Source organism: Phoxinus phoxinus, assembly GCF_949152265.1.
Source record: "Phoxinus phoxinus genome assembly, chromosome: 19".
Lineage (NCBI taxonomy): Eukaryota > Metazoa > Chordata > Actinopteri > Cypriniformes > Leuciscidae > Phoxinus > Phoxinus phoxinus.
The window spans coordinates 8,188,488-8,202,616 of NC_136894.1; the positions used below are offsets into that span (position 1 = coordinate 8,188,488).

At 38.0% G+C, this 14,129-nt stretch overlaps 1 protein-coding gene across 7 annotated transcripts in view; it reads left to right on the plus strand.

Moving 5' to 3' along the window:
- The window catches only part of elmo1 (engulfment and cell motility 1 (ced-12 homolog, C. elegans)), an 80,535-nt gene that overhangs the window by 4,411 nt on the left and 61,995 nt on the right, over positions 1-14,129 (plus strand). The window contains exon 1 of one of the 7 annotated variants that reach the window (XM_079590368.1): positions 179-332. The exons of 4 other annotated variants lie outside the window; for them this stretch is intronic. The gene's annotated coding sequence lies outside the window, so the exon portion shown is untranslated. Of the gene's footprint in view, positions 1-178; positions 333-14,129 lie in introns of those variants that run through there. 2 more of the 7 variants (XM_079590371.1, XM_079590366.1) reach the window with 2 other exon arrangements.

Here is a 14,129-nt window from a genome sequence, read left to right on the forward strand (position 1 = left end):
CATTTCAAACTGTATCATGGTGTTATCGTCACTTAGCCAAGACTTACCCCATTAAAAGAGCAAGATTGGGATGACAATATTAACAGTGTTGATGTGTAGGGATAAACTCAAATCCAGCTTTGATCCTCTCCACGTGGATCATGCGGCTTTAAAGTTGAGCACTTATGGCCCACATCTTGATCTACTTTGCCAGGACTTCATCCTGGGTTAAGACTTGTCGTGTTGCTGCGTGAGCTGTTGGATTTGCTGTGTTTGTAAACACATACAGACCTGAAGCATCATCTATGGAGTTTTGCTTCATGTCAGCTCATGGGGATTCTGGGATCAAATAGGCAAGTGCAAATTCATGATTTTAAAGTCAATTATTTGCGAGTAACTGACATTGTGGGAATGGGTTGATGATAACTTTTTTTGTGTGTGTCATGATCTATTAGTTTATTTAAGAATACATTAAAAGTATCATTCATACATGCCATACAATGACTTTAATACATTTATTCTATGATCAACATGTTTTTAATGTCTGAATTAAAAATAATTTAGATATTTTTGGGTGCCATAAAAAAATAAATAAATAGGGAAACAGCTGTAGAGTAGACACTGTATTTTTAACTTTTTTTATTCATGAGAATTTTATGTGAAAATGTGGTGCAACTCCCCAAAAACGTAATGATAATGAACTCTTTCCTAAAGTTCTCAATGCTTCGGTTTGAAGGTAGGGACCCTCATAATGCTACCGTGTTAGTGTGGGGCTATTTTGAGCCTTGTTAGTGGTATTAACAAGCGATTTTTATTTGTCATTACTCAATGCCCCATATACTAGCGTTATACTAGCGTTATACTAGCGTTATAGGCTAAACTGTTTTTAGAGATAAAACCATTTACATTCGATAATCATGAAAACAAATCTCAGATAACGGTTGACTAGGTAACAATGTGTAATTAGACCAAAGGTTCATTTTGCACCAGAGTTCTCCTTTAATGCACCTTTAATAAATAAATAAATACATTTTGAGCAAAAAGCTGAGAATAGCATTTTTGTAAAAATCTACATTGAGATTGGATTCAGAATTTTGTTCAAAACATAAAAGGAGTTGATCAAGTTCATCAACACCCCCAAAAGCTTTACAGTCCTACAGCTCGTCCTGGGTCGCTTCAATCGGTAACATTAGGCAGTTTTGATTTATATGCTGTTTAATGTCGATGTTTGCTTCATTTTACATGCATATTATTACACATAAGATTGCTTGTTCCTGCATTTTTTTCGCATGTGTTTTGATCAGGTGATTAAGTGCTCCTCCAGAAGATGTGTCATAGCGCCTCCTACTGTATAATAGAGACAATACGGAAAGCGGGGAAGAGTTTTCTCACAAATGACAGAAATATCCGCCAATGGCGGGGAAAGTGTTAATAGTTGGTTAATAATAGAATGGGTAAAAAATAATCTTTACCTTGAAAAATATGTTTAAACTTTAAAAGATAACTAAGAATTGTACACTCATATATTCAAGTAGTAAAGATAAGGTTATTATAACTTTTTACTTGGTTACACCACATAAAAAAAAGTGAGAATCACGATTTTATTTTTATTTTTTTCAAACAGAGATCATGATTCACCCATTATTCTGAACAGACAACTAAACATGTTGAAAAAATGTAAATTTAATTTACTACAGGTTTAGGTTTTGACAAATAACATAACATAATATAATATATATAAAAAATTGGTTGACAGGGGTGGGCCATTACATTGAAATGTCATGAAAATATTATAAAAGTTTTTCTAAATGTGTTTGAAACCAACATGAAAACAATAATACATTGACCCTCTATCTATGGAACGCATGCATTGCTTCCTTTCTATGCAGTATAAATCAATTTGGATAAATCTGTCTGCCAGACATGTAAATGTTGGACATATGGATAAGAGGGAGAGGAAGTGAAAGTCTGGATGGGATGCTTAAGCATTGCACTATTGTCATGAAAGCTTGGTTTCTTTGTCTTTCTCTCTGTCTCTTGTTCCCTTTCAGGTTTAGTGAAGTCTAACAGCAGCACATGCCATTCCCAGAATGTTTGTTTGCATAAAGAGGAAAACACTGCACCCCCATTTTGCCTTTCTTCCTGTTGATGAGTGTCATTACGACTAATTACATCAAGCCCCAGTAGAGATGTTTGTGTTGGGTGTGTCAGACATGCGCTATATGAGACTGTACGTTACTCTTTTATCCTTCACAAGGTTTCATTTAAAGACGGCTGATTCATCATAAAGATTCGCGTTTCGCCAAGAACAGTCTGTGTCTTTTGTGACAGTATCAGGCTGCATTTGGTTGCAATTTGAGCAGGGTGGACATAGACTGAATTTGTCATGGCTGTCTGGCTTTGACTTTAAGCTTTGTGGATAAAGATCTAGGATGCTGTAATGTGTTAGCAAGGATTTTTATTCTCTGTTGAAGTGCTTCCCGGAGATGATGAGACCCTTTTACTGTGTGCTTGTGAATGTGCAGCAGTAAACAGCGGGTGTCTCTGTGTGTACACAAATGAAGCTGCTCTTTAGAGTTTGAGCATGCACTGCAGAAATTGAATTGAAGAGTGTACACTACAGTTTAAACGCAGTCAAATTTACATAGCTAGTGTGTTTTACAGATATACTAGAACCTTTGTTGGGGCACTTTCTGGATTTTCAATTGCTTTGGGGATGATTTTGTGGTGATAGTTTAAAATGTATTAATATGATGTAATTCAATAAAACAAACTTTGTTCTGCTATTTATTGAAGAATAATTACACACTCTTAGTTTTATTCATCTGTTGAATGGCAGTTAATCAGAGCATCACTTGTCAACACCCATTGCCCAGCAAACTTAATTTAATTGCCGACCCATTTTTTTTATTTATTAAAAATTATTATTATTAATCCGCATCATTGCTTATTTTATTTTATTTAGTTAATCACAGGATCATTGATCACCCATTGCCCACCAATTGTATTTAAATGTATTTTATAATATTGTTGTCTTGTCAGTTAATTTCGGGATCAAATGCCCACCGATTTTTTTTTTTCTTTTTTACATTTTCTTTTTCATTTCATTTAAAATTATGAAACTAGTACTACTAATACTACTACTATTATTTTTTTATTGTTATACTAATAGCATAAAACTGTTAAATGCTTACGCTTCATTGGTTGACAGAAGTTGACCTTGTCACGAGTGCTTTTATTCTAGTAATTCAATGGATCATCAATAACTATGCATCTTGTACTCCAAGAATTATAACAAAAACAAATTAACTTTTACCTGAAATCATCTAAATTTTTATTCATCATAGAGTGTGAGTGTGTGTGTGTGTGTTGTGTGTGTGTGTGTGTCTCTCTGTCCTCCTCAGTGTGAAAGGCTCCAGCATTTGTTGGTTAACCTGCATGCATCTGTGAACCTGATGGTGGGTGTCTATCTAGTGCTACCCGTATGTGAGGATGAAGCGGGCAGCAGTGCTAGACCACTCCCTTTAAAGGGATAGTTCACCTAAAAATGAAAACTCTGTCATCATTTACTCACCAGTTATTCAAGACCTGTATGAATTTATTTCTTCTGCTGAACACAAAAGAAGATATTTTGATGAATGTCGGTAACCAAAAGGTTGATGGACTCCACTCATTCACGTCCATGGGAAACAAAATAAAAAAAATACTATGGAAGTCAATGGGGTCCATCAACTGTTTGGTTACCCATATTTTTTAATATATCTTCTTTGGTATTGAGCAGAAGAAAGACATTCATACAGGTTTAGAACAACTTGAGGATTTTTGGGTGAACTATCTCTTTTGCGCGCATAGAATAGTTATTTATTTAGATTGTGGATGTCTAGAATTTCAGCTTAGGGATAACATACTGTTGTCTAAATGCACTGGAGCTTGAAGTTTAGTGGTTTGCGCCTCTGAATTTACAGCCATACTGATTAAAATCTGAGGCTTGGAAAGAAGATATGCATGCACATTTGCTGAATTTGGCCATACGCTCCCCTCTGCAGGGCTTTAAGAGACAAATGGCTGCTGAGAGAGACAGACTGTGAAGATGGACTTTTTTTTCCCCTTTTTTTTTTTGAGGTGCTGGAATGTCTCCTCTTAAAACATTGTTGACCTGTGCTACTGTTCTGCTTGGAATGTTCTGCAGGTGGTTTTCTTCACTACTGTTCCGTTGTTTCTTTCTTTTTTCTCTCTCTCACTCTTCTGTTTATCAATTTGTTTTACTCTCTGTCAGGCTGCTATGAACTCTGGCAGCCGGCGCATCTGTCTACTGACCACCTGCTGTAGACATTATCGCAGAGTCTGACCCCTGACAGGCCTGTTTCTGTGAGGCATGTGTGAGAGAAATCTACCTCTGTCCAGTGTCTTAATATACTAAATTAGATATTTAATAATGATTGAATCTACTGACAGGCTTAGTTTTATTTCAACAGTCGCCAGAGGCTTTTTATTGTTGCATTTTGTCCGTGTTTGACTTTGAATGATTGAAGTTGAGTCATGTTAGTGAAAAAAAAAACACACACACACCAAAAACTGCACATCCGTCTTCAGCGGAGAGGAAGTCTGAGCTTAAGTCAGGTGAGCTGCTTCCTGTGCCGCCTACAGTGCACTCTCATCTATTTCCTGCTCTAACGGACGTGTAGATTGTTTTTCCAGAGATGAGTGTTATGTTCTTTCCTGTTTGATGTTTGATCGCATCATAATGACATTCAAGAGGGTTATTACTCTCTCCATGGCCAGAACAGAACCCTGAGAATAACTTTTATATCGCTGATGTAATTGATTTAATATGAACAATTGTGTAATAAGAGAATCTTCAGCATTTTGAGAAGAGTTGCAGTCAGAGGAAGGTCATTTGCTGATGCATATTGCATTTTTTCTGGTTCATCTTAGACAGATAATTGTCAATAACATGATGCTCTCTTGTTGTCTGGATGTGGGTACATTTAAAAAAAAAAAATCTATGTAATTCAATGACATGAATACACTTTTTCTATAATAAGCATGTTTGTAGTTTCTACATGTAAAATTCGGTACTATACGGTTATCCGGACCACACGATGGCCTTCCCCTAACCCCGCCCCTAAACCTACCCGTCACTGGGGTTAAGACCAATCATACAATGGCCTACCCCTAACCCCGCCCCTAAACCTACCCGTCACTGGGGTTAAGACCAATCAGGGATGACTATACGAACTATACGGGACTAAAAGACACACGTGTGGTCCGGATAACCGTATAGTTCCTAAAATTAATTTAGATTTTTTTCTTTCTTTCAGTGGTTATTAAGTCAGATCAGGATGAAACAACCACTGTTTGTTTTAGATCAGGGGTGTCCAGATTCAGTCCTGGAGGGTTTAGCTCCAACTTGCCTCAACACACCTGCCAGGAAGTTTCTAGTAAGCCTAGTAAGACCTTGATTAGCTGGTTCAGGTCTGTTTAATTGGGGTTGGAGCTAAACTATGCAGGACAGTGTTGCTCCATGAGCAGGATTATACACCTGCTGTTGTTTTTCTGTTATTTTAGTATATATACCCACCCCGTATACATACGACCCAAAGTTGAAGCTCAAGGAAGGAGGCAGGAACCGGTGCATATTAAACATAACTTTTAATCATTAAATAAAAAACCTCACGGCACACTGCCGAATATAAACATAACAAAGCAAAAACTTAGTGTCCCAGGCTTGGTCCTCTCCTCCTCACCTCCTCTTATTCTTCCAGGGTTCCTCCGTGGAACTCGAGACCGGTGTGTGGCGCTCTAACATTCGTCCCACCGGCCTCACTCCATTCCCATGGCTCTTGGCCTCACCCTGCTTCTCACATACAAAAAGCAAACAAAGAGCGATCCCTTTATCTTTTTACCCTTGGTCCCTCGCCTATTGATTCCTAACCTGCACTTGTACTGCTAATGACAATATAAATTCCTCCCATGTGTTTTAAAATAGATTTTTCCTTTTCTTTATCATGGACATTCTTGTTTTTCATATTCCCAAACTCAAACAAAAAGGAAAAAAAAGATAGCCAAGCCTATAATAAATCTACAGTACATCAATTGAAGGACGCCCTGAGTAATGTAACCACCATGAAGAATAACAGCTCAAAGCAACCCCAATGAATGGGTAGAGTAGGGCTGAGGCCCAGAGATGAAAGCACGTGTGGGCACACACACTCGTACACACACATAATGAAGGCTGGCATTGCGATGGGCGTTCCCAGTGAAGGCGGTTTGACTGAGGAGAAGATCCTGAAAATGGACAGTGGAAAGGACTGTGTTTGGTCTTGGTCTGTGATGATGGGGGGATGGTTGGTGAAAGACCAGATACAGCTGGGCGTTAGTGCGGAGCAAGGGACAGCTGGCTTTGTGTGTGTGTGTGTGTGTGTGTGTGTTAAGCACAGTGTCTCTTTGTTCCCCTCCCCATCCGCCTGGCACCGACCGGATCATTTAAGACCACAGCCGTTCATTGGCACCTCAGGTTCAGGAACAGCCTGGCGACTCTACAGAACGGCTGCACGCTACGGGGAAGATGCTTTGAAGGTTAGAAGGCCCAGCAGACAATAATCTATGCCAGCACTCCCACAGCGTCCAGTGTTTCCATAGCACATTATTGACCAAATTACATGGCTTGGGATAATTATGTATATATATTATAATGCATAGTATGGAAGCTTAATCTTTACTGCCGCTAAATGATAGTTCTTCGGGTTTGAAATCTTTAGAAAATCCAGCCTGTCATGGCTCAGTGCAGGTTAAGACATTGCTTTTGACCCTGAAAAACTTTATTTGTGTAACTTGGAGAGTTTATTTTCATTGCTCTGGATAATATTTCTACCAGTGGTGGGATATTAGCGGAAAATTTCTGTCAAATTGTTGGGTAAAGCCATGTAGTTTAGTGCTGGGGATTACAGAGCACGTCTCGTTTCTCGAAAAGACTTTCTGTACTTGTACTTAAATGGACCGTATATTTGAACCAGATCCTTGAAGTGGGGCGCGTAAAAATAGCATCAAATCAATCACGGAATGTTCCAGGTTCTTGCAGGTCTCAATTCAGGATAAATTAACCCATCAGGGATTGCGGTGACATGTTGCTCTATATTTTCAGTGCGTAAGAACTAGAATCGCTGGTCTAAAATGGGTAGACTCGTAACCATACACTGAGTTTAGTATGTAATTTGCTTTGTCATAGTGGCCTTGTTGGGTTTGCAGACTTATCCCTGCTAGATGTGCATGTGTGTTATTAGTGGGGCTTGCTAAGGCAAGAATCGCTATCCACTTTTCCCCTGTTGGACCAGAGCGCTCCGGGTGGGGCCAGTAGCCTCGGACCTCGAGCCACAAAACCAAAATCAAACTGCGTTTCCACTGGCAGACCAGTAGCCCCACTGTAAACATGCCCTTAACACTTAATCACGCCTTCATAGAACAACGTCACACAACCCCACTGTTTCACCAGCACAAGGAAGCTAGCGGAAAACTAAGTGCACATCAAACATGCTGGAATCAAACTGCATATTATTATTATTATTATTTTACATAGAAAGAGAACTACTTATTCAGTTGTGCTTGCTTTCAATGATTTGTGTTCACAGCAATGCACAAAACAACTCCATTAAGTCAAATGGCTTAAACCTATAGAAAAATACTATTACAATATCATATTTCTTAAGAAAGAATATGCATTTCTATAAATTTTCCAGGAAATTATGCGATCTGAGGATGTTTGATGCAATCTCTCCCGTCTCACTATACTGTTATCCCTTCAGTCAGAGCAATAGAGTGAGCTCAGGTCAGACAACAGGAGTTCTGAGTTAACCAGAGTATTTTTTGGGGGAAAGTAAATGTTGTTATCCATACTAGATCGGTATGCTGATGAATCAGACTGCAGATGTCAAGTATGCATACTTGCAGACCCCTCCAGCAGAGAGCCTGGGAACCCCCACATAATTAGCAAACTGACGGATGTCATTAATCTTTACGTCGCGTGATGGTTGTTCATGTTATGATACTGTGTGAAATGATACTGTGTGAAATGGAGCTGGTCCAGCTGCTGTTTATTTTCCATGTTGTCTGTGACTCCTGCTGTTCTCCATGTCCTGAAATCACCGCTCGTCTGGTACATTACGCTGACATTCTCATCATTCTCCGAGCAGAATAATCTAGAGCTGTTAATAGATGCCTCCTTCTCAGGTGTGAATTATATAAATACTTTCCCATATCCCAGATTAATATACAGAGATTGTACATTGATGAACCAATGGTGAACCATTGACTAAATGTCAAAATTTCAAAATGACTAAATGTAAAAAATGACTAAATGAACCATTGTTGAGTTCACTATCAATTTAAATCTTTGTTCTGCTTGTTTGACTGAGCTTCCTGATCAGCCCTACGAGGCAACATTGAATCAATCAATGCAGTTAGTTTGGGGGCAGGGCTATATATTTCTCTGTCCTATGGAAGACATGAAAAATGTTCGGGAATTATTTTTATGAAAAACCTGGAAAATTAGTGAATTGTTAATGTAACTGAAAAGGAATTAATTTAAAGTTTAAAGACGTCATGAAACGAAAGCAGCGAGAGATCTTTTCTTCCATATTGTGTTGTACATCCATATTGTGTTACAATCGTGTGAAATTTTTGGGAACGGAAGATTTTTGGCGTTTTTTCTTTTTTCCCCCGATAATATAGTATAGAGTAGACCGGAAGCGAAGAGAGAAAAAGAGAGGGGGACTGGATCGGGAAAGGTCCGCAAGCCGCAACGGCTGTCGTGCTACATACCCAGTTGCCCTATCGACTTCAACCCTTAGCAAATTTAAAGGTTGTAAACATCATCATTCAGTTAGCGCTTTTGGTTTTAGAAAAGCGCATTATACGGTAAATAAAATGTATTATTATTATCATGGAAAATCATAGGAATTCATTGGTGGAAAAAAAAAAAGTGGGGGTTCCTAATTTTTTAAAACTTTGTTTATTAATGCTAGAGCAGAAGAATTAGATGCGTTTTTACACAAAATGTTCTGTTTGTAGAAGACCGGATTAGCCTAGTTTCTGGTTTTGTGATTTTCTTATAATAGTGAGGCAAGGTGTGTGTAGCTCTAGCATTGTGTTTGCTCGGTCCTTTTCATCGACACGCTACACAGTACACACACAATCTTTAAAATCATTTGTACAGACTGTTGTTCAAGTTTATTTTGAAACCTGTCCAAATAATATAATCTTTTCTCCAGATTTTAGACTGGGTTTGTCTTCAACTTTCACTCTCATTGTGCACATACTCAAGATGATGATCAAAGAATCATGATAAAAACTGTTTGTAATGTTTTACTCATTCCAAGAGAGCAGAACGGCTGTGCTTATCTACTGCTGGCATGATGCATACTTTTTCAGGTGTTTTTCTGTATTATTTTAGTTATTTTTTGATTTGATTTGGAAAAAAGGGTTTTATGATCTCAACAGACAAGAATAAGAGAGTTTTGACATGACCCACCTCGACAGACACAAATAGAGCCATGATGATGGTGGTGGATCCATCCTCCCATTTATTTATGTGCCAGGGGAAACGCGTTCTTCCACTTCCCTTTTCTTTTGTAACTTTACATGAAACCAATTTGGAAACAAGTCTTTTGTTTTACTTCCACAATTGCTTAATCTCAGATATTGTGTTTTGGGTGCCTGTTCTGGAAACTTTCCAAATGCATCACAGATGCTAAGATACTATTACTAATTCTGTTGGGATTTGAACAAACCCTTAACCCTGAGGAATAAACTTTCATGTGTAACTTATCCCACACCGTTTGTGCGATAGACATCAATAATGCCTTAGATTTAGGGGTGGGATGGTTTTTCTGAATAGTCCCAGTAAGAAAATGCATACCGATAGTTGCCATTTTAATTTACATTTTTAAGTTGCTTTGTGGTTTCTAGTGCGTACTATTTAATTGTTTATAGGTACCATGGCACCTTTGGCAATTGTAATTTTTTATTAATATAAAATAATTATATGTAATGTAATCTAGTATAATTAATCTAGTATTATTGTTCAAAAGTTTGGGGTCGCTTAGAAGTCATGCTCACCAAGGCTGCGTTTATTTGACCAAAATACAGTAAAAATAGTAATATTGTAAAATATTGTTACAATTTTAAATAACTCTTTTATATTTTATTATTTTCGCTTATATTTTAAAACGTTATGTATTCCTGTGATGACAGTGCAATTTTCAGCATCATTACTCCAGTATTCGGTGTCACCTGATCCTTCAGAAATCATTATAATATAAACATAACAAACAATTTCATGGTTGCACCATGATACATGTTGGTATTTAGTTTTAGAAGCATTGTTAAACAAGCTCTCCTTTACTTTGATTATCTAATACTTGTTTTTCATTGAAGAGCATGTTTCATAACCCACGTGTTTGTGTAATTCAGCATTTTTATATATATATAGCGCTCTCACTATTTCTGAAAGAACAGTTTATGAACAATGCCGCCCACTCCATCCCACTCTATGGTAAGTGCTCCTGAGGGCAGCGCATCGCCTGCGTTTAACATTCATCAGTGGTAGTAACAGTTAGACTCTGCTGCTGCTAAATAAAGGTTTTGTGCTTATCCCTGGAGAGTCCCACACCTCTTCCATCTCCTCGGCCTGAGGCCATCTTCATGTGAGAGACTATACAAATGAACACGGTTCCCATGGTTTCCCAAACAGGGTCTATCCATCAGGGCTAGTGTCAAACGGTCAGAGACTGCCATTGTGTGATGCTTACAACATCCAGGGGTCAGCGGCACATTTTCAGCATGGATTCGCCCATGGGCTGTTTCTCTTTCTGAGAAGAGAACTCATTCATGAGACGTGATCATTGATCGTATTCCATTAGCTCATCCCCATTAAGTGATGTTGTGGCAAAAATAAACTCATTAAACATCATCACTGCGTAAGAGACACTCAGAGTCAAATTTATAAAAAGAGAAGTATTTATTTGAGCGAGCGAGCGAGTGAGCGAGATTATTCTATAGATAAATTAATTTGTATAATTAACTGTCCATCATTAGGGGCTTTCACACTGGAGGACACTTTTCATAGTAATGGTGGAAGTATGCGTTTTTTGGCGTTTTCACACCGCAGGAACTGGGAAAGGTTTTAGCTCTAGGAATTAGCTTCTAGAGTCCAACCCAGCAGCACCCGCCATTTTTTAAAAAGCCATGTACGCACAATTTATAGCCTATATATATTTACTCCACGAACTAACTAGAAAACAGTGATAAATAGACCTCTCAACCTTTCACGCTAAGGGGAAAGTCCAATGCAACTTTGAGGGGACCAAGTGAAACATGATTATGTATTTCTGCTAAGCTAGCGACATTGGGCATCAACCATACGGCAAACGCTAATACTTTTTCATATACCGTCTACTTTCTTTAACAGTTCTATCTAATAACGTATTAGACAGGACTGTTAAGCAGATCGTAAACTAATGAAGATGGAGAACGGGAGCACTTTGTACTCAGGCTCTGGCGTTCTCAGCACCGTCAAAATAAATGTCACAACAACAAGCGCAGCTTGCGTCACTTCAGAGTTTATTCTGGCGGTGCGAATGCAACAAGGAAAATGGCCCTAGGGGAACATTTAGTTCTCGGGGGACCACCCTGGTGGCTAGTTCCTAGAATTAAGTTCCTAGAACAACCTGGTGTGAAAGGGACTATTTATGACACTGGTTCCTCGCCATTGACAAGTTTTTCTGGCAATCCGTGTTTTCACTGTTATATGGTAGGAGGCGCTGTTACGGATTTTCTGAAATAGTACTGCATCTCCAGATCCAAAAACAGTAGAAAAAGTAGAAAATCTGTGTAAACCAGGGCTGTGTTCGAAATCACTCCCTATTCCCTTCATTAGTTCTGTAAAATAGTTCACTTGAAGAAGGGAATGAAAACAAGTGAGTGAATTCGGACACTGCAAAAGCAGCAGCTCTTCTGGCAGACTCAGAGTTTTTACTTGCTGTTTAAGAACTATTTGAAACTTAGCAAACTGTAGTAAGATGAAAGGAGTTATCTTGAGCTCTGTCATGGAAACAATGTATAAACCCTAATTAATCAATTTAATAATCAATTAAATCGGAATTTATACCTGTATGATATTATGTTGTACCCACATTGGATCAGCGGTTTAGAACATGGATGAATGATTCACAGTGCATTATGGGTATTTCTCTAGCCGTTGAGCGTACATGAGTTGTATGCTCGTTATTGCGGTGCATTGTGGGATTGAATGAGTGCAATGAGTGCGATAACATCCACTATGATTTTGAACTCCTCTACAAATGGCTCTCCCCTCAAATAGTGCCCTATTAGAGGACACAGAGTTCAGACACAGCCCAGAAGGAGCGGAAAGAAATTGTCGAAAGATGACTGTGCAGTCTTTAGAGGTGTTGATGGACGATGCCTAATCGTTCTGAATCCGATCCAGAAAAAGTCTTTGATGAAAATATGATGTTCTCCGCCTTTTGTTTCAAATGTTTTTTTTTTAAACAAAACTTAACCACATTCAAGTGTTGATAAAAAATAATGAATGAAGCTAGAATCAAATGTGTTTTTTTGTTTTTTTGCAGACACTATATATTGACTGTTTACATATTCATACAGCAAAATATTTCGGGAGCCATGACATAAAAAAAAAAAAAAACAGCTAAATAAAATAAAATCCTGGCAGGTAGTACAAATATTAAAGTGCACAATAATTATTACAAAATTATACAATTTTGATATATAGCTACTAGTATATACCTAGTATAGTCTGCTACCACAACCCGGGTACATACCTGTCATTATTTTTGCAATTCCATTTAGTGACACAAGAGGCACCGAAACCTGTCTGTGGTATTTGTGCACTTTGCTTCACTTGCAGTGAAATTTACAGCCATCAGTGTGAGATCCAAGTAGTGTTGGATGCTGAATTAGTAACTGATGTTGCAATCCTGATGCAGAGCTTTTCCTCTAAAACCTCTCTCTTAATCTCTCTGCTATGTCTGTTAGCCATCGATCAGATCCAGCTGCACTGGCCAGGATCTTGTGGGGATGTTTGGGGAAATTGCTTGAATTTCTCTCATCCCATCCCATCATTACTAATTCATTTTAATTTCGCCAGAAAAAACAGCGTAATGAGGTGAGGGTTGATTTAAGAGTCCTTAAATGTTCCAGTTCACTTTGTGGGATGTGGTGTAGGGGGTGGGAGCTAGTCAACATGGTGATTTTTAGTGTTTGTGTGCATTGGCATGTGTGCACACTGCACAAAGTGATTTACCAGAAGTGGTTCATGGTAGGGCACTATGGCAATTCTTGTGGAAACCATAGTCCACAAAATAATAAACTTCCTACAGTTTATTTGAATAATAATTATAGTTTGTCTAGTTGCTCATGTTGACTTTACTTTTTGCAAAAAGTTAAAAAAAATTGGTTCAGTTTGAATCTGTTTTGTATTTTTATAATTCTAAAGTTTATTTTTAGTACTATTTTACATTGAAAGGTAGGCTATAGTTTCATTCAATATAAACTATGGTATAAAAAAAACTTCTATTTAGCAAGGACATAAATTTATTATTTATAATGTATTTTTTTGTTTTGTTTTTTACTTTGTCCAAAGAATCTGGAAAAAAAATGTCATTGTTTCCACAAATATATTAAGCAGCACAATGTTTGTAACTGATAATTAGAAGAAATGTTTCTTGAGCAGCAAATCAGCATATTAGAATGATTTCTGAAGGATCATGTGACACTGAAGACTGGAGTGATGATGCTGAAAATTCAGCTTTGCCATCACAGAAAAAAAGTAATTTAAAAAATATATTCAAATAGAAAAAAGTTGTTTTAAATTGTAATGATATTTCATAATAATTGAGCGTAGCGTCAGTTCTGGCAGGTCACATTAGTCAAGCTCAAATCAGCTGACTCTCAGCTGATCCACGTCTATAGGAATACGACGCCTATCACTGTATAATATAAGCTCCTTCAGTTTTATCAACCGCTGTCGGGTTTCTCAGGAGCAAATTACCCTCCTCCATCCCCAGCTCCTCCTCTCGCCCAGTCAGGATTTGGCTTTCTGATTCCCCTTGAATCAG